We start from the raw sequence: 19892 nt of genomic DNA, 5'->3' as shown, positions 1-19892 counted from the left end.
ATGGACCTTTGAGATGAATCTCTCCATCTTCCATGACTTGGAGGTGGAAGCTTTTGCCTTCTCTTTCCTCTTTCTAGAGGTTTCTCTGGCCTCAGGTGCCATAAATGGTTATGGAAAAAATAAAAAGTTTTAGCTTTTCCCACACCAAACTAAGAAGGTTTGCTCCTCCTCGAGCAAAAGAAGAAAAAAGAGAGTAGAAGAAGAGGAAATAGAGGAGATGGAGGGGGTTTAGTGGTTCGGCCAAGGGGGGTAGTGGTGTGTATGTTGTGTGAAAATGAACGTGGTTAGTAGGGGTATTTATAGAGTAAGGGGGATAGAGGGTTTGGCTATGTAGGGGACGGTTTTGGGAGGGAAATGGTTTGAATTTGAATGGGGAGGTAGGTGGGGTTTAATGATGGATGGATGTGGGTTGGTGAAGAGATTATGGAGAAGAGGGTAGGATTTGATAGGTGAGGGATTTTTTTAGGGAAGAGGTATTGAGGTGATTGGTGAAGGGTATTTGGGGAAGGGTGTTATGGGAAGGTGTGAAGGAGAGAGAGAGAGAGAGAGAGATGAGGTAGGTGGGGATTCTATGGGGTCCATAGATCCTGAGGTGTCAAGGATTTCTCATCCCTGCACCATGTTGGCGTGTAAACGCCCCCTTGATTGCCAATCCAGGCGTTGAACCCCAGGTTGCTGCCCATTTCTGGCGTTTAACGCCAGCTTTTCTCCCCTTACTGGCATTTAAACGCCAGCTCTGTGCCCATTTCTGGCGTTAAACGCCAGTTCTGTGCCCCTTTCTGGCGTTAAGCACCAGCTCTGTGCCCACTTCTGGCGTTAAATGCCCAGAATGGTGCCAGACTGGGCATTTAACGCCCATTCTGCTACCCTTACTGGCGTTTAAACGCCAGTAAGCTTCTCGTCCAGGGTGTGCTATTTTTAATACTATTTTTCATTCTATTTTTGCTTTTTCAGTTGTTTTTGTGGCTTCACATGATCATCAACCTACAGAAAATATAAAATAACAATAGAAAATAGATGTAATCAAATAAAACTGGGTTGCCTCCCAACAAATGCTTCTTTAATGTCAATAGTTTGACAGTGGGCTCTCATGGAGCCTCACAGATACTCAGAGCATGATGATGGCCTCCCAACACTAAACTTTGAGTTTGAATGTGGGGGCTCTATTTGACTCTGCATTAAGAGAAGCTTTTCATGCTTCCTCTCCATGGTTACAGAGGGAGATCCTTGAGCTTTAAATACAAGGGAGTCCTCATTCACTTGAAGGACCAATTCTCCTCTGTCAACATCAATCACAGCTTTTGCTGTGGCTAGGAAGGGTCTGCCAAGGATGATGGATGCATCCATACACTTCCCAGTGTCTAGGATTATGAAGTCAGCAGGGATGTAGTGGCCTTCAACCTTTACCAAGACATCCTCTACAAGTCCATAAGCCTGTTTCCTTGAATTGTCTGCCATCTCTAGTGAGATTCTTGCAGCTTGTACCTCAAGGATCCCTAGCTTCTCCATTACAGAGAGTGGCATGAGGTTTATACTTGACCCCAGGTCACATAGAGCCTTTTCAAAGGTTATGGTGCCTATGGTACAAGTTATTGAGAATTTTCCAGGATCATGTCTTTTCTGAGGTAACCTCTGCCTAGTCAAGTTATCCAGTTCTTTGGTGAGCAAGGGGGGTTCATCCTCCCAAGTCTCATTACCAAATAACTTGGCATTTAGCTTCATGATTGCTCCAAGGTACTTAGCAACTTACTCTTTAGTAACATCTTCATCCTCTTCAGAGGAAGAATACTCATCAGAGCTCATGAATGGTAGAAGTAAATTCAATGGAATCTCTATGGTCTCAGTATGAGCCTCAGATTCCTATGGTTCCTCATTAGGGAACTCCTTGGAGGCCAGTGGACGTCCATTGAGGTCTTCCTCAGTGGATCTTGTTTCAGTCATGAAACTTAGTGTGGTTTTAGATAGATCAGAGACTATGGCTGCTAAGCTAGAGAGACTCTACTCAAAATTCTCTATCTGTTGCTGAGAAGATGATGGAAAAGGCTTGGTATTGCTAAACCTATTTCTTCCACCATTACTGTTGTTGAAGCATTATTGAAGCCTCTGTTGGACCTTCCATGAGAGATTTGGATGATTTCTCCATGAAGGATTATAGGTGTTTCCATAGGGTTCTCCCATGTAATTCACCTCTTCCATTGCTGGGTTCTCAGGATCATAAGCTTCTTCTTCAGATGAAGCTTCTTTGGTACTGCCTGTTGCTGCTTACATTCCAGACAGACTCTGAGAAATCATATTGATTTGCTGAGTCAATATTTTGTTCTGAGCCAATATGGCATTCAGAGTATCAATTTCAAGAACTCCTTTCTTCTGATTTGTCCCATTATTCACAGGATTCCTTTCAGAAATGTACATGAATTGGTTATTTGTAACCATTTTAATGAGTTCCTGAGCTTTTGCAGGCGTCTTCTTCAGATGAAGAGATCCTCCAGTAGAGCTGTCCAATGACATCTTGGACAGTTCAGACAGACCATCATAGAAGATACCTATGATGCTCCATTCTGAAAGCATGTCAGAAGGACACCTTCTGATCAATTGCTTGTATCTTTCCCAAGCTTCATAGAGGGATTCACCTTCCTTCTGTCTGAAGGTCTGGACTTCCACTCTAAGCTTACTCAATTTTTGAGGTGGAAAGAATTTGGCTAGAAAAGTACTGACCAGCTTTTCCTAAGAGTTCAGGCTTTCCTTAGGTTGTGAATCCAACCATATTCTAGCTCTGTCTCTTACAGCAAAGGGAAAAAGCATAAGCCTGTAGACCTCGGGATCAACCTCATTGGTCTTGACAATGTCACAGATTTGTAAGAATTCAGCCAAAAACTGATGAGGATCTTCCAATGGAAGTCCATGGAACTTGCAATTCTGTTGCATTAGAGAAACTAATTGAGGCTTAAGCTCAAAGTTGTTTGCTCCAATGGCAGGAATTGAGATGCTTCTCCCATAGAAGTCGGGAGTAGGTGCAATAAAGTCACCAAGCACCTTCCTTGCATTGTTGGCATTGTTGTTGTTTTTGGCTGCCATGGCTTCTTCTTGTTTGAAAATATCTTTTAGGTCCTCTCCAGAGAGTTGTGCTTTAGCTTCTCTTAGCTTTCTCTTCAAGGTCCTTTCAGGTTCAGGATCAGCTTCAACAAGAATGCCTTTGTCTTTGCTCCTGCTCATATGAAAGAGAGGAGAAGAAAGTATAGAATCCTGTATGTCACAGTATAGAGATTCCTTAAGGTGTCAGAGGAAAAGAAGAATAGAAGGAGGAGGTAGAGAAGAGAGAATTCGAACGTATCAAAAGGGAGAGAGTTCGAATTGCACATTGAGGAGGAGTGCCGGTCCTTTAAATAGAAGGATGTGAGAAGGGGAAAAAGAATTTTTAAAATTAAATTTAGAAAGATTTTTGAAGTAATTAAAAGAAATTTTAAAAAATTGGTTGATGATTTTCGAAAATTAAAGTTGAGAAAGTAGTTAAGTGATTTTGAAAAAGATCTTGAAATTAGAAATCAAAAAGATATGATTGAAAAGCAATTTTTTGAAAAAGATGTGGTTGAGAAGATATGATTGAGAAAATATGGTTTTTTTTAAAAAAAAAATATGATTGAAAAATAATTAAAGAGATTTGATTTTTAAAATTAATGCATTGGCTAACAAGAAATTTAAAAGATATGATTCTAAAATTCAATTATTGAACCTTTCTTAACAAGGAAGAAATTTTTGAATCAAATCACTAATTGTTAGCAAGGATTTTTCGAAAATAGTAAAAAAATGGAAAGGATTTGATTTTGAAAAGATATGATTGAAAAGATATTATTTGAAAAAGATTTGATTTTGAAAAATTATGAAAATTTGAAAAAGATTTGAATTAAAAACAAAATCTTCCCTCCTGTGCTTTCCTGGCATTGAACGCCTAGAATGGTATCCATTCTGGCGTTTAACGCGCAAAATACTACCTTTTGGGCATTTAACGCCCAGCCAAGTACCTTGGCTGGCGTTTAAACGCCAGTTTTCCTTCCTCACTTGGCGTTTTGGACGCCCAACTTTTTCTCTGTAATTCCTCTGCTGCATGTTCTGAATCTTCAATTCTCTATATTATTGACTTGAAAAGACATAATTTTGAAATTTTTTTTGAATTTTTAATGATGAGAAACAACAAAATGAAACTAATCATGGAAAACTAAGATCAAAATGAACAATGCATGCAAGACACCAAACTTAGAAATTTTAATATTAGAGACACAAACAAATTGAGAATGCATATGAAAAACAACAAAACACACAAAACAAGAGAAATTAAAGATCAGAGCAAGGAAATCATCAAGAATAACTTGAAGATTATTGAAGAACATAATGCATATATTCAAAAATTGCAAGAAAATTAAAAATATGCAGGACACCAAACTTAAAAATAGACACTAGACTAAAACAAGAAACACACATTATTTTTTATTTTTATGGTTTTATTTATTTTTTTGTAATTTTTTGAAAATTAATTGGAGAAAGAGAAAATAAAGAATTCAAAATTTCTAATGAGAATTCCAGGAATCATGCAATGTTAGCCTAAAATTCCGGTCCAGGAATTAGACATGGCTTACTAGCCAGCCAAGCTTTCAGTGAAAGCTCCGGTCCAAAACACTAGACATGGCCAATGGCCAGCCAAGCTTTAGCAGATCATTACTTTCAACAGCAAGATTGATAGAAATCAACAAGTTCTTGTGATGATAAGTTGAAACCTCGGTCCAAGAGATTAGACATGGCTTCTCAGCCAGCCAGACTTCAACAGATCATCATGAAACTCTAGAATTCATTCTTAAAAACTCTGAAGAACAAACACAAATTTTTTTGAAGTATTTTCGAAAATAAAAAAATAAAAAGCTTAAAAATAAAATAAAAATATAATTACCTAATCTGAGCAACAAGATGAACCGTTAGTTGTCCAAACTCGAATAATCCCCGGCAACGGCGCCAAAAACTTGGTGCACAAAATTGTGATCATCAATGGCGCCAAAAACTTGGTACGCACGATTGTAATCTCAACTCCTTTTCACAACTCCGAACAACTAACCAGCAAGTGCACTGGATTGTCTAAGTAATACACCTTACGTGAGTAAGGATCGATCCCACGGAGATTGTCGACTTGAAGCAAGCTATGGTCATCTTGTAAATCTCAGTCAGGCAGATTCAAATGGTTATGGAGGTTTTGATAATTAAAAGATGAATAAAATATAAAATAAGATAGAGATACTTATGTAATTCATTGGTGAGAATTTTAGATAGGCGTATGAAGATGCTTTGTTCCTCCTGAACTTCTGCTTTCTTATTGTCTTCATCCAATCATTCATACTCCTTTCCATGGCAAGCTGTATGTGGGGGATCACTATTGTCAATGGCTACCGTCCGTCCTCTCAGTGAAAATGGTCCAAATGTATTGTCACCACACGGCTAATCATCTGTCGGTTCTCGATCATGTTGGAATAGGATCCATTGATCTTTTTGCGTCTGTCACTACGGCCAACACTCGCGAGTTTGAAGCTCGTCACAGTCATCCCATCCCAGATCCTACTCGGAATACCACAGGCAAGGTTTAGACTTTCCGTATCTCAAGAATGGCCGCCAATAATTCTAGCCTATACCACGAAGGTTTTAATCTTAGATTAGAAACCCAAGAGATACACATTCAAGCTTGTTTGCATGTAGAACGGAAGTGGTTGTCAGGCATGCGTTCATAGGTGCGAATGGTGATGAGTGTCACATAATCATCACATTCATCATGTTCTTGAGTGCAAATGAATATCTTGGAGAAGAAATAGGCTTGAGTTGAATAGAAAAACAATAATACTTTGCATTAATTCATGAGGAACAGCAGGGCTCCACACCTTAATCTATAGTGTGTAGAAACTCCACCGTTGAAAATACAAAATTAATGAAGGTCCAGGCATGTCCAAATGGCCAGCCCCCATAAAGGTCTAAGATAGCATAAGACTAATCAAAGATTCCAAGATGAAAATACAATAGCAAAAGATCCTATTTATAGAGAACTAGTAGCCTAGGGTTTACAGAAATGAGTAAATGATGTAGAATTCCACTTCCGAGCCCACTTGGTGTGTGCTTGGGCTGAGCATTGAAGCTTTCACAGGTAGAGACTTTTCTTGGAGTTAAACACCAGCTTTGGTGCCAGTTTGGGCATTTAACTCCAGCTTTTATGCCAGCTCTGGTGTTTTGACGCCAGAATTTTTTGCTGATTTGGAGAGCCGGTTTGGGCCATCAAATCTCGAGCAAAGCATAGAATATTATATATTTATGAAAATCCCAGGATGTCTACTTTCCAACGCAATTAAGAGCGCGCTAATTGGGCTTCTGTAGCTCCAGAAAATCCACTTCGAGTGCAGGGAGGTCAGAATCCAACAGCATCTGCAGTCCTTTTTCAGCCTCTGAATCAGCTTTTTGCTCAGGTCCCTCAATTTCATCCAGAAAATACATGAAATCACAAAAAAACACACAAAATCATAGTAAAGTCCAGAAATGTGAATTTTGAATAAAAACTAATAAAAATATACTAAAAAGTAATTAAAACATACTGAAAACTACCTAAAAACAATGCCAAAAAGCATATAAATTATCCGCTCATCAAGAGCGTAGCGCTTTTGCACCCATGCGTGTGCGTCATTCATCATTTTGGCACTTGTGACACGTACGCATCATCCACGCGTACGCGTGGCCCTTCAAAAATGCCACTTTCACGCGTACGCGTCTTCCACGCGTAGGCGTGGCCTTAAAAAATGTCACATTCTCGCGTACGCTTTATCGATGCGTGCGCGCGACCCTTCAAAAATATCACTCTCACGCGTACGCGTCGTCCACACATATGCGTCACTGGCCAATTTTTATCCCAACTTTGAAACTATCGCAGGCGCCCTTTGGTGGAGAGCGTAGCGCCAACGGCGCTCTTCCTGTGCATACGCACACTGGGTTGTGCGTACGCACACAAGCACAGAGTGCTCCTAAAAGGGAGCGTAGTGCCAATGGCACTCTTTTTATTCATGTATGGTGCAGGAGAACGAAACGCTCTTCAAGGGGACGTAGCGCTCTTCAAGAAGGCGTAGCGCTCTTCAAGGGGGCGTAGTACTTTGCTAGCTGTGGGGTGTTCTTGAAGGAAACTTGGTGCTCTTCTCCCCTGTCATGATAAAAAAAATAGCAATACATCAAAGCTCGGTCTCTTGAGTAACTAATTTTAGATAACTCACTCATTTATACTTTTCTTGAATTATTTGCATGAAATTGAGCAGAATTCACTTAGTTCTTAACATATCAAAGTATGATGAGAGAATCTATCTAAGTACTTGTTTCTTTCAACTAAAATGCATGAAATTGAGCTAAAATTAACTAAACTAACCAGCTAATCTAGCTAAAATGCGAATGTATCACAACACCAAACTTAAAACCTTGCTTGTCCTCAAGCAAGAAAAGAATCATGCACAAAGGTTTCTTTTAATTAGAATGAATTGAAGAATAGCTTATAATGCCTTGGTGTGTGAAGTGATTAAGTGATAGTGGGGTGAAATCTGAATTATTACGCACGCTACAGTGCATGCGCACACAACTGTGAGTTTCGCGACCTGTGCGAGCGCACAAGCCTGTGCACCCGCACACTCTTTGTATTGCCCTCTGTTCGCAGCACCAGCACGGTCTGTGCATGGGCGCGCCCTTGTTTTCCTTGGTTTGTGCGTGCGCACTACCTTGTGCGCACGCACGCATGTTCCTTATCGTGCTATTTGTGCGGCCGCACAGGCTTGTACGTCCGCACGCGAGCTTGCGGCTCCTCTGGTAGGAGCGTTAGACCAGCCTGTGCGCCTGCACCCCATACCCCTTTTCACTCTTGTGTGTGCGCACGGACCTATGGGCGCACGCACACATGATCTATCTCCTAAAAAAAACCCTACTGTGCGTGCGTACAACCCTGTGCACACGCACACGTCTTAATTCCTCTTCTGCCAGGAGCGCTCGCACACCTTCCCTATTCTGCCTTGTGTGCGTACACACACATACCTGTTGATGTACGGAAAACGATCCGACACAAAATTCACCGGCAAGTGCACCGGGTCGCATCAAGTAATAAAAACTCACGGGAGTGAGGTCGATCCCACAGGGATTGAAGGATTGAGCAATTTTAGTTTAGTGGTTGATTTAGTCAAGCGAATCAAGATTTGGTTGAGAGATTTGTGATTTGCAGAGTTTAAATTGCATAGAAAGTAAAGGGAATGGGTAAATTGCATGAAATTAAAGAGAACTAAAATTTAAAGTGCTGAATCTTAAAGAACAAGAAATTAAATGGCAGAAACTTAGAACGCAAGAAATGTAAATTGCAGAATCTTAAAGTGCAAGAAATGTAAATGGCTTGAATTGTAAAGGGAATTGGGAATTGGATTTGCAGAAATTAAACAAGGCAAAGTAAAATTCAACAAACATAAGAGTGGAAGATGAATTGGATTGAATCGGATCTTGAAACAGAAATGTAAATGAGCTTGAAAGCAGTAAACAGAGAATGTAAAATGATAATTCAAATCTCAGGACCCAAGAGACTAGATAACCAAGTCTAGATCTCAATGCCTTCCTAGATCCAACAAGAATAATTGCAAAGGAAATGTAAATTGCAGAGAAAGTAGATGAAGAAGCAATCAACAGAAATTTAAATTCAATTGTGCAGTAAAGAAACAAAGAGGTCTCAGGATGAGATTGAAACAGAATTCCTTCAATTCTCCAACCCAAGATCAAAGACAATTGTAATTGAAATTGAAAGCAAGAAAACTAAGAGGAAGGGAATTCAATTCTCCTTCCCCGAGACTTCGAAATTTAAAATTCACTCCACACCAAAAGCTCTCCGAAAACTCTCTATGAAAACTAAAAGGAAAAAACTCCTTGAAAACTTAAATCCTATGCTATTTATACACTTTCTTCAAATGGTCTTCAAGCCTTCAATTGGGCCTTTGCTCTTGATGGAATTGGGTTGATAGAGGCCTTGGTTGATTGCTCTTGGAGTTTGGAGAAGAACCGAAGTGAACCGGGTTTGGAATCATGAAAGCTTGAGTAAAAGTTTGAGTAAAAGTTTGAGGCAAACTTTTACTCAAACTTTTCATATCAGCCACCCCATTTTGCTGCTACCAACGTTTGAGCCAAAGTTTGGGGTCAAACTTTTGCTCAAATGTTGGCTCCCCCTTGCACACTCATGGCGCCAACGTTTGCCAAAAAGTTTGAGGCAAACGTTGGCGCAAGCTTTTGCTCTCCAGGGTGTGTTGTTCATGGCGCCAACGTTTGCCAAAAAGTTTGAGGCAAACGTTGGCGCAAACTTTTGCTCTCTAGGGTGTTGATTTGTGATGCCAAAAGTTTGCCAAAAAGTTTGAGGCAAACTTTTGGTCAAGCTTTTTGCCCAAAAGTTTGCCAAAAAGTTTGAGGCAAACTTTTGCTCAAGCTTTTTGCCCAAAAGTTTGCACAAAAGTTTGAGGCAAACTTTTGGTCAAGCTTTTTGCTCCCTGGTTCGTTTTCACTTATTCCAAAAGTTTGAGCTAAAGTTTGAGGCAAACTTTTGCTCAAACTTTTTGTCCTCTCTTCCTCCTAGCCATTCCTTCTTGCTTCAACCTTTCTCCAAGCTTTCTTCACCTATCATTAATAAACCAAACACATCAAAGCTATGCTCAAAATCATGAGATATTCATTCTTTCATACTATGTGACAATTGTAGCATAAAACCTCATGAAATTGCATTAATTCATCTATGGTTGATTAAATTAAAGGAAGCATAAAAATCTACCCAAATGGATTGCTTATGGCTCAAGAAAGTGCATAATGCATTTGAAAACAAAAGAAAAAGACTAGTGAGACTAGGCTAAGATGACTTGTCATCACAACACCAAACTTAAAGCTTGCTTGTCCCCAAGCAAGAAAAGATTTATTGAGAAGAAAGAATGAAATGGAAGAGGATGTTCATGCTAGTAGAGTGTTATTGGTAGTTCATGGGGTTTTATGTGGATATGTAAACACTCACTTTTTATTGACTCTTAAGCCTAGAAAGTCTCCTTCAAGCTTCAAGTAACATACTGCTATGACCACTCATTATTCCTTTATCCTTGGCTATTATTTTGTTCATAAGCTTTATTTGAGTGTCATGTGTAGCAAGTTCATTTTCTTTTCTTTATACTTGACACATTATTCACTATAGACACTTGGCTCACATTCCTTCTTAAAACATTGATGCCCAGCACCTCTTTGGGCTACTAAATGCCTTGTAGTTAGGTTGCTCTTGATAGTGGACTTTCAGCTGATGATCCCGGGTTAGTTAACCCAAGTCACCGAGTGTTGATGCACTCCAAAGAACTTAGTAGTCCAAGCAGATCCTAATACAAAGACACCACATGCATATATTCTAAGGTTCAAGCTATTGGTGTCCAGCTTTGTTTCTTTTTGTTTTCTTTTGTTCTGCCCTTCTTTGGCTATTTCTTTTTCTCCCCCTTTTTTTTCTTTCTTTTTGTTTTTCTTTCTAACCAAGGATTTTTATTTGATTGAGATTCATAGACAGTAGGCCACTTTCTACTTAGAGGGAGACATCCTAGTTCTCTTATTCACTAAAAGTGAGCTATCATACAATCACACATACATACCACCACTTACTTTTATTGTACTTCTGTCTAACAGAGAACTATCTCACTTCACATTCAAACATTTCTTTTATTGAATTGAAAATGCAGGGGACAAAACATGCTTTTTGTTCAGTGAAAGTAAACACACAAGCACACACATAGACTAGCTTACTTGTATTAGATGAACACTTTAACAAAACACAAGTCAAAACATTTTTCAACAGCAAGAGTTAAGTGTAAATACAACCTATTGGTTTGCAGTTCCTTTGTCCTTCCTTCTGTTGTGCCCTTTTGAGTTATGATTCATAGTGTCTTCAAATGGTGGTGAATTCCCTGCACAATTCTCAAAAGTTGCTTGCTTCTCAAGCCCTTAGATGACCAGTTAGTGTGCATGAATTGAGTGTGGCTTGTGGATTTAATTTGGTGTGGGAACACCAAACTTAATTTCTTGCCACTTCTCTGGATACAGCAGGTTAACTCTAGGCAGAATCTTGTATCCTTGCTAAAGGTTATGAAGTTAAGACTAAAAAGCAGTTAAGTGGTTGAATAATCTGTTTGATTGCTTGGAACTAGCAATGTGCAGGAAGTTAGAATGTGCTTTTGAATGAGGTTTTAGTGGAACACCAAACTTAGAATCCTCCATTCTCCCTTAAGTTGTTTTTGGTGTGCAACACCAAACTTAGCTCCTTGCAATACATATCAATTATTCAACATTTTTATTGAAAAAGCTATGAAAAGAAAACTACCTCAGGTTGGGTTGCCTCCCAACAAGCGCTCTTTTATTGTCACTAGCTTGACATCCTTCAATTCCTTTCAAGAAGGCTGTAGGTTCTGGACCTCTTTTTCCTTATCCCATTGTCCTTCCAAGTACAGCTTTGCTCTGTGACCGTTTGCTGTAAATTGACTCTTTGTTGCTTCATCTAGCAATTCAATACTCCCATAAGGAAAAACCTTTGTCACCAAGTACGGGCCAGTCCACTTAGACTTAAGTTTGCCAGGGAAGATCTTAAGCCTTGAGTTATACAGGAGCACTTGTTGTCCTGGCTTGAACTCCTTCCTTGTGATCTTCTTATCATGCCACCTCTTAGCTCTTTCCTTGTATATTTTAGCACTCTCATAGGCTTCTAGCCTGAATTCATCTAACTCATTTAGTTGTAACAACCTTTTCTCTCCTGCAGCTTGGGAATCAAGGTTGAGGAGTTTAGTGGCCCAAAAAGCTCTGTGTTCCAGCTCTACAGGGAGGTGACAGGATTTGCCATATAATAACTGAAAGGGTGACTTGCCAATAGGGGTTTTGTAAGCTGTCCTATATGCCCATAAGGCATCTTCTAACTTCCTAGCCCAATCCTTTCTCGTGCTTCCCACTGTTTTCTCTAGGATCTTCTTCAGTTTCCTATTTGCGAGTTTAGCCTGGCCATTAGTCTGAGGGTGGTAAGGTGTGGCTACTTTATGGATTACTCCATATTTGTGGAGGAGTTTCTCCATCTGTTTGTTGCAAAAGTGACCACCACCATCACTAACCAGCCCCTTGGGTACTCCATATCTTGTGAAAATGTGCTTTTTAAGGAATTGGAGGATAATCTGTGCATCACAGGTGGTTGTGGCTATTGCTTCCACCCACTTTGATACATACTCTACTGCCACCAGGATATATCTGAAAGAGTAAGAAGGAGGAAAAGGTCCCATGAAATCAATGCCCCATAAGTCAAACACCTCCACTTCCAGGATGAAATTTTGAGGCATCTCATTTCTCTTTGTCAATCCTCCAGTTCTTTGACATTCATTGCATTGGCGAACAAACTCTCTGGCATCCTTGAAGATGGTTGGCTAATAAAACCCACTCTGTAATACCTTTGCAGCTATTCTCTCTGGTCCAAAGTGTCCACCATATGCTGAGCCATGGCAATGCCATAGTATGTCCTTCATTTCACTTTCAGGGACACACCTCCTAATCATTCCATCAGAGCATCTCTTGAATAGAAAAGGTTCATCCCACAAGAACTTCCTTGCTTCATTGAGTAATTTCTTCATTTGTTGCTTGGAAAATTCTTGAGGTATCTTCCTTTCTACCTTGTAGTTTGCTATGTCAGCAAACCAAGGTGTTTGTTGAATTTAGAAAAGATGTTCATCAGGGAAGTTCTCATTTACTTGATATGGTTTGTCTTGCTTAGCTTCTTGTGGCACTCTTGATAGATGATCTGCTACTTGATTTTCACTTCCCTTCCTATCCCTCACTTCAATATCAAATTCTTGTAGCAGCAACACCCACCTGATAAGCCTTGGCTTTGAATCCTGTTTAGACATTAAATACTTGAGAGCAGAATGGTCAGTGTATACTATAACTTTTGAGCCGATCAAGTATTGTCTAAACTTATCAAATGCATATACAATTGCTAAAAGTTCTTTTTCAGTGGTGGTATAATTTTTCTGTGTTTCATTCAACACTTTGCTAGCATAATATATGATATGATGCAATTTGTCCTTCTTTTGCCCCAGTACAGCACCGATAGCAAGGTTGCTTGCATCACACATAAGTTCAAAAGGTAAATTCCAATCAGGGGGTGTGATGATTGGTGCTGTAATGAGCTTTCTCTTGAGAGTTTCAAAGGCATGTCTACAGTTGTCATCAAAAATGAAGGGAACATCATTCATTAGCAAATTGCTCAATGGTTTTGCTATTTTTGAAAAGTCCTTGATGAACCTTCTGTAGAAGCCAGCATGCCCAAGAAAACTTCTTACTGGTTTCACATTAACAGGTATAGGGAGTTTTTCAATAACTTCTATTTTAGCTTTATCAACTTCTATACCTCTACATGACACTTTATGCCCAAGAACTATTCCTTCTAGAACCATGAAATGGCATTTTTCCCAATTCAACACCAAATTAGTTTCTTGGCATCTTTTCAAAACAAGAGTTAAGTTATGCAAGCAAGTGTTAAATGAATTGCCAAAAACAGAAAAATCATCCATGAAGACTTCTAAAAATTTTTCCACCATATCAGAAAAAATAGAAAGCATACACCTTTGAAAAGTGGCTGGGGTGTTGCACAGCCCAAAGGGCATCCTTCTATAGGCAAAAACTCCAAATGGGCATGTGTAGGAGGTCTTCTCTTGATCCTTGGGGTCCACCACTATTTGATTGTAACCCGAATACCCATCCAGGAAGCAATAATAAGCATGGCCTGCTAGTCTTTCCAACATTTGATTGATGAATGGCAAAGGAAAATGATCTTTTCTTGTTGCATCATTCAATTTCCTGTAGTCTATGCACATTCTCCACCCAGTCACTGTCCTAGTGGGGATCAACTCATTCTTTTCATTGGTGATGACTGTCATTCCTCCCTTTTTTGGCACAACCTGAACCGGACTCACCCAAGAGCTGTCCGAGATTGGGAAAATTATCCCTGCATTCCATAGCTTCATCACTTCTTTTTGAATCACCTCTTTCATGGTTGGGTTGAGTCTTCTTTGAGGTTGAATCACAGGTTTTGATTCTTCCTCCAATAAAATTTTATGCATGCAAATAGCAGGGCTGATGCCTTTGATGTCCTCAATTGTCCACCCCAAGGCTGTTTTGTGAGTTTTTAATACTTCAATCAACCTTGCTTCCTCATCCATGTTCAAAGAGGAATTTATAATTACTGGAAATGCCTCTGCTTCCCCAAGAAACACGTATTTGAGGTGAGGAGGGAGAGGTTTCAACTCCTGTTTTAGTTTGTCCTCTTTCTTGTCTTCAATGAGTATTTCCATCACTTCCTCTCTTTGTCCTTTCTGATGCTCCAAATAGTTGTCTTCAAACATTTCTTCTACCAGCCCTTCAATCATGTCTACATTCATGTAGTTTTCTTGCTCTGAGGGATGTTGCATTGATTTGAAGACATTGATTACCATTTGTTCATTATGCACCCTGAAAGTCATTTCTCCCTTCTCCACATCAATAGTAGTTCTTGCTGTGGCTAGAAATGGTCTCCCCAAGATGATTGAGCTGCTTCCTTCCCCTTTTGTGTCTAAGATTACGAAGTCTGCGGGGAAAATAAATTTTCCAACCTTCACTAGTAAATTCTCCACAATACCATTGGGTGTCTTGATTGATCTATCAGCCATGACTAGTGACATCCTGGTGGGTTTAATTTCTTCTATGGCAAGCTTTTTCACCAAGGAGGATGGTATTAAGTTAATACTTGCTCCTAGATCGCACATTGCTTTAGTGATGGTTAATTCCCCAATGGTGCAAGGTAGCAAGAAGCTCCCTGGGTCCTCAAGCTTCGGAGGGAGCCCTTTTTGAATCAAGGCCCTGCATTCCTCAGTAAGCAGTATGGTTTCTTTCTCATCCCAACTTCTTTTCTTATTGATAAGCTCCTTCAAAAACTTGGCATACAGAGGCATTTGCTCAAGTGCTTCAGCCAAGGGAATATTGATCTCCAGCTTCTTGAAAGTCTCAAGGAACTTATGAAAATGTTGGTCCTTAGCCTCTTTGTTGAACTTCTGGGGATATGGCAGTGGGGGTGTGATGCTCTTTCCTACTTGCTGCTGTCCCTGAATCACTTCTTTTGAACTGTGTGACTGGTTATCCTTCTCTTTGAGTTTCTCAGTGCTCTTGTTTAGCATCACAACTTGATCCTTGGCTTCATCTTCCTTTGTTTGCTCCTTTGTAGTGTCATTGTTGCTCATCAATGTTCTCCCACTCCTTAATTGTATTGCCTTGCATTCTTCCTTAGGATTTGGGATTGTGTCACTCGGCAGTGAGCTTGAAGGTCTCTCAACAGAAATCTGTTTGGAGATTTGCCCAATTTGCCTCTCTAGGCTCTTTATGGAGGCTTCATGGTTCTTGGTTGTCATTTCCTGGTGTTTCAACATTTTGTCTATCAAGGTCTCCAAGTTAGTGAGTCTTTGAGATTCAGGTGATACTTGTGGTGGGTTGTGAGATGTGGGTGGTGGATGGTAGGCATTTTGGTTGGTGGATTGATTATTGGATTGGTATTGGTTGGGGTTGGGGTAGTTGTTTTGAGGTTTTCTGTAGGGGTTCTGGTTAGTTTGCTGCTGGTTGTGGTTTTGGTTGTTTCTTGAAGTGTTTTGGTTTGAGTTTCTCTGCCATGGTTGTTGGTTTTGGGTGTGATTATCTCCCCATCTGAGGTTTGGGTGGTTCTTCCAGGATGGATTGTATGTATCACCATACACTTTATTTGGTCCTTGGTTGTGCATATACTGTACTTGTTCTTGTTGTTGTTCTTCTTGAGTTTCTTCATTTTGCCCCCATGTGGATGATGGTTGGCTTGTGTTAACTGCTGCAACTTGGAGGCTATCAATCCTCTTGGCCATTTGTTCAAATTGTTGTTGAATTTGCTGCTGCATCATCTTGTTTTGAGCCAAGATTGAGTCCACCCCTTCTAGCTCCATTACTCCTCTCCTTTGTGATGGTTGGCAATTTCTTTGGTGAGCAAAGAAATATTGATTGTTGGCCACCATGTCAATAAGATTTTGAGCTTCTTCTGCTGTTTTCATCAGCTGCAATGATCCTCCAGCTGAGTGGTCAAGTTATTCTTGAGCCTTTAGAGTGAGTCCTTCATAGAAGTTCTGTAGCTTGTCCCACTCAGTGAACATTTCTGGTGGACATTTCCTCAGCAGAGCCTTGTATCTCTCCCATGCTTCATACAGATTTTCAGCATCCAATTGTGTGAATGTTTGCACCTCAGTTTTCAGCCTGATGACTCTTTGAGGTGGATAAAATTTGGCTAGAAATTTAGTCACCAAATCATCCCAGCTAGTGATGCTTCCTTGAGGAAAAGTTTCAAGCCATTGTGCGGCCTTGTCCCTTAATGAGAACGGGAACAGCAGAAGCTTGTAAGTTTCAGGATTCACGCCATTGGACTTGACAGTGTCACAAATCCTTAAGAAGGTAGATAGATGTTGATTTGGATCCTCCAATGGTCCTCCCCCAAACGAGCAGTTGTTTTGGACCAATGTAATGAGTTGTGGCTTCAATTCAAAGTTATTTGCATTGACATTAGGGGTGAGAATGCTGCTTCCACAATGTCTAGCATTTGCAAAGGTATAGGAGGCCAAAACTCTCCTCTGGGGTGGGTTGTTATTGTTGTTGTCTGCTTCACCAGGTGGATTGGTTGAATGTTCTTCCATATCTTGGAATTCTTCTTCTGATTCCTTTTCTCCAACAATATTTTTCCCTCTTTCAGCTCTTCTTAACCTCCTGAGAGTTCTTTCGTCTTGTTCATGAAAGGTGGGTGTGGTTCTTCTTATACCTGACATACAAGCAGAACATAAGAAACACACAAACCAGTGACACTTCAATCTACTGCTAGAATGAAGTTTTAGTTAGCTTAAGCAAAAATTCAAACAGTTAGTGGGTTAATTGAAAATTAAAGGACAGAAAAGAAAAAGTTCTTGATCTAGATCTCCACTTTACTTAATCATTGTCAATCTAATCAATCCCCGGCAACGGCGCCAAAAACTTGATGTGCGGAAAACGATCCGACACAAAACTCACCGGCAAGTGCACCGGGTCGCATCAAGTAATAAAAATTCACGGGAGTGAGGTCGATCCCACAGGGATTGAAGGATTGAGCAATTTTAGTTTAGTGGTTGATTTAGTCAAGCGAATCAAGATTTGGTTGAGAGATTTGTGATTTGCAGAATTTAAATTGCATAGAAAGTAAAGGGAATGGGTAAATTGCATGAAATTAAAGAGAACTGAAATTTAAAGTGCTGAATCTTAAAGAACAAGAAATTAAATGGCAGAAACTTAGAATGCAAGAAATGTAAATTGCAGAATCTTAAAGTGCAAGAAATGTAAATGGCTTGAATTGTAAAGGGAATTGGGAATTGGATTTGCAGAAATTAAACAAGGCAAAGTAAAATTCAACAAACATAAGAGTGGAAGATGAATTGGATTGAATCGGATCTTGAAACAGAAATGTAAATGAGCTTGAAAGCAGTAAACAGAGAATGTAAAATGATAATTCAGATCTCAGGACCCAAGAGACTAGATAACCAAGTCTAGATCTCAATGCCTTCCTAGATCCAACAAGAACAATTGCAAAGGAAATGTAAATTGCAGAGAAAGTAGATGAAGAAGCAATCAACAGAAATTTAAATTCAATTGTGCAGTAAAGAAACAAAGAGGTCTCAGGATGAGATTGAAACAGAATTCCTTCAATTCTCCAACCCAAGATCCAAGACAATTGTAATTGAAATTGAAAGCAAGAAAACTAAGAGGAAGGGAATTCAATTCTCCTTCCCCGAGACTTCGAAATTTAAAATTCACTCCACACCAAAAGCTCTCCGAAAACTCTCTATGAAAACTAAAAGGAAAAAACTCCTTGAAAACTTAAATCCTATGCTATTTATACACTTTCTTCAAATGGTCTTCAAGCCTTCAATTGGGCCTTTGCTCTTGATGGAATTGGGTTGATAGAGGCCTTGGTTGATTGCTCTTGGAGTTTGGAGAAGAACCGAAGTGAACCGGGTTTGGAATCATGAAAGCTTGAGTAAAAGTTTGAGGCAAACTTTTACTCAAACTTTTCATATCAGCCACCCCATTTTGCTGCTACCAACGTTTGAGCCAAAGTTTGGGGTCAAACTTTTGCTCAAACGTTGGCTCTCCCTTGCACACTCATGGCGCCAACGTTTGCCAAAAAGTTTGAGGCAAACGTTGGCGCAAGCTTTTGCTCTCCAGGGTGTGTTGTTCATGGCGCCAACGTTTGCCAAAAAGTTTGAGGCAAACGTTGGCGCAAACTTTTGCTCTCCAGGGTGTTGATTTGTGATGCCAAAAGTTTGCCAAAAATTTTGAGGCAAACTTTTGGTCAAGCTTTTTGCTCCCTGGTTCGTTTTCACTTATTCCAAAAGTTTGAGCTAAAGTTTGAGGCAAACTTTTGCTCAAACTTTTTGTCCTCTCTTCCTCCTAGCCATTCCTTCTTGCTTCAACCTTTCTCCGAGCTTTCTTCACCTATCATTAATAAACCAAACACATCAAAGCTATGCTCAAAATCATGAGATATTCATTCTTTCATACTATGTGACAATTATAGCATAAAACCTCATGAAATTGCATTAATTCATCTATGGTTGATTAAATCAAAGGAAGCATGAAAATCTACCCAATTGGCTTGCTTATGGCTCAAGAAAGTGCATAATGCATTTGAAAACAAAAGAAAAAGACTAGTGAAACTAGGCTAAGATGACTTGTCATCACCTGTGCGTAGGCACGCCTCTATTTTCTCTCACTTTACTTCTTTTCATCTCTTCTTTACACTTCTTCTCTTCTTTTCCCCCCCATCCCTCCCCTACCTTGCTTTTTCCATGTTTTTCTACTTGTTTTACTTAGTTTTCTTTGCATTTTATTTTTCATCTTAGTAATTAAATAAGTTGCAAGTGTTTGTTTGTTGATTGATTGGGTTACTTGTTGATTGAATTTCATCAATGCACTTATACTTTGCCTTAAATTACTAGCACCTAATTGGATTTGCACATTTACATTTTGTTGCATATTAGGTGAAACTTTTATGAGTGCACATGGAATTTAGTGAATTGAATTTAATTGCTTGTTCATCATGGTTTTTAAACCAATATGATCACATCACAAGGTCCTTGTTTCTTGTTAATGCTTTGCATTTCTTTGAGTTGACTTAGCTTGACTCTATCAAGTTTGTCACCTTTTGTAACAAATACCTTAACCATGTGATTATTTGATTTTTTCTAAGGATGAATAAGTAATTTTCTTTTCATCATTGCATTGGTTATTACTTGTTGTGCTATTTTACTAATTTTGCTCTTTCACTTGCACAACTTCAATATCCAATAATTCCTACATTCAATTCACTTTTGTAGTTACCTAGGGTTGCTTGTACCTTAAGTGTTGCTTATTCTTTACTTGCAACCTAGGCGACTTCATTGAGGAATGTACACTATTTCTTTTGTTTGTGTGGATACTGCTCTACCAGGCCAATGTGTATATTCTAAAGTGTGCGCACACTTAGAATACACACATTGTCTTTTCTCATACCGCACCTCTATACAAACTTCCTCAATTAGATGCTTATTGGCTTCACCTTCTTTACCTTTTTGTGCTACTTTCCCTATGATTCTAACTTTACTTTGCTCTTCTTTTTGAAGATAAGACATGAAGGCAAGGAGCCGAGGGAGGAGGAGGACACCGAGGATACAGATGCCAAGAATGAAGTGGACTTGGCGATTTTCACACAACTCAAGCCC

At 39.6% G+C, this 19892-nt stretch overlaps 1 non-coding gene across 1 annotated transcript; it reads left to right on the top strand.

Moving 5' to 3' along the window:
• Positions 1-2562: 2562 nt before the first annotated feature.
• On the top strand, positions 2563-2670 carry LOC112753208 (small nucleolar RNA R71). The gene has a single exon (XR_003177601.1). It is a non-coding gene; the product is annotated as a small nucleolar RNA R71 (small nucleolar RNA).
• Positions 2671-19892: the final 17222 nt, after the last annotated feature.

The sequence above is a fragment of the Arachis hypogaea genome, chromosome 15 (assembly GCF_003086295.3).
Source record: "Arachis hypogaea cultivar Tifrunner chromosome 15, arahy.Tifrunner.gnm2.J5K5, whole genome shotgun sequence".
Taxonomy (NCBI): Eukaryota; Viridiplantae; Streptophyta; class Magnoliopsida; order Fabales; family Fabaceae; genus Arachis; species Arachis hypogaea.
Note: the sequence above shows the minus strand (reverse complement) of the source record. Positions and strands in the feature narration are given on the sequence as shown.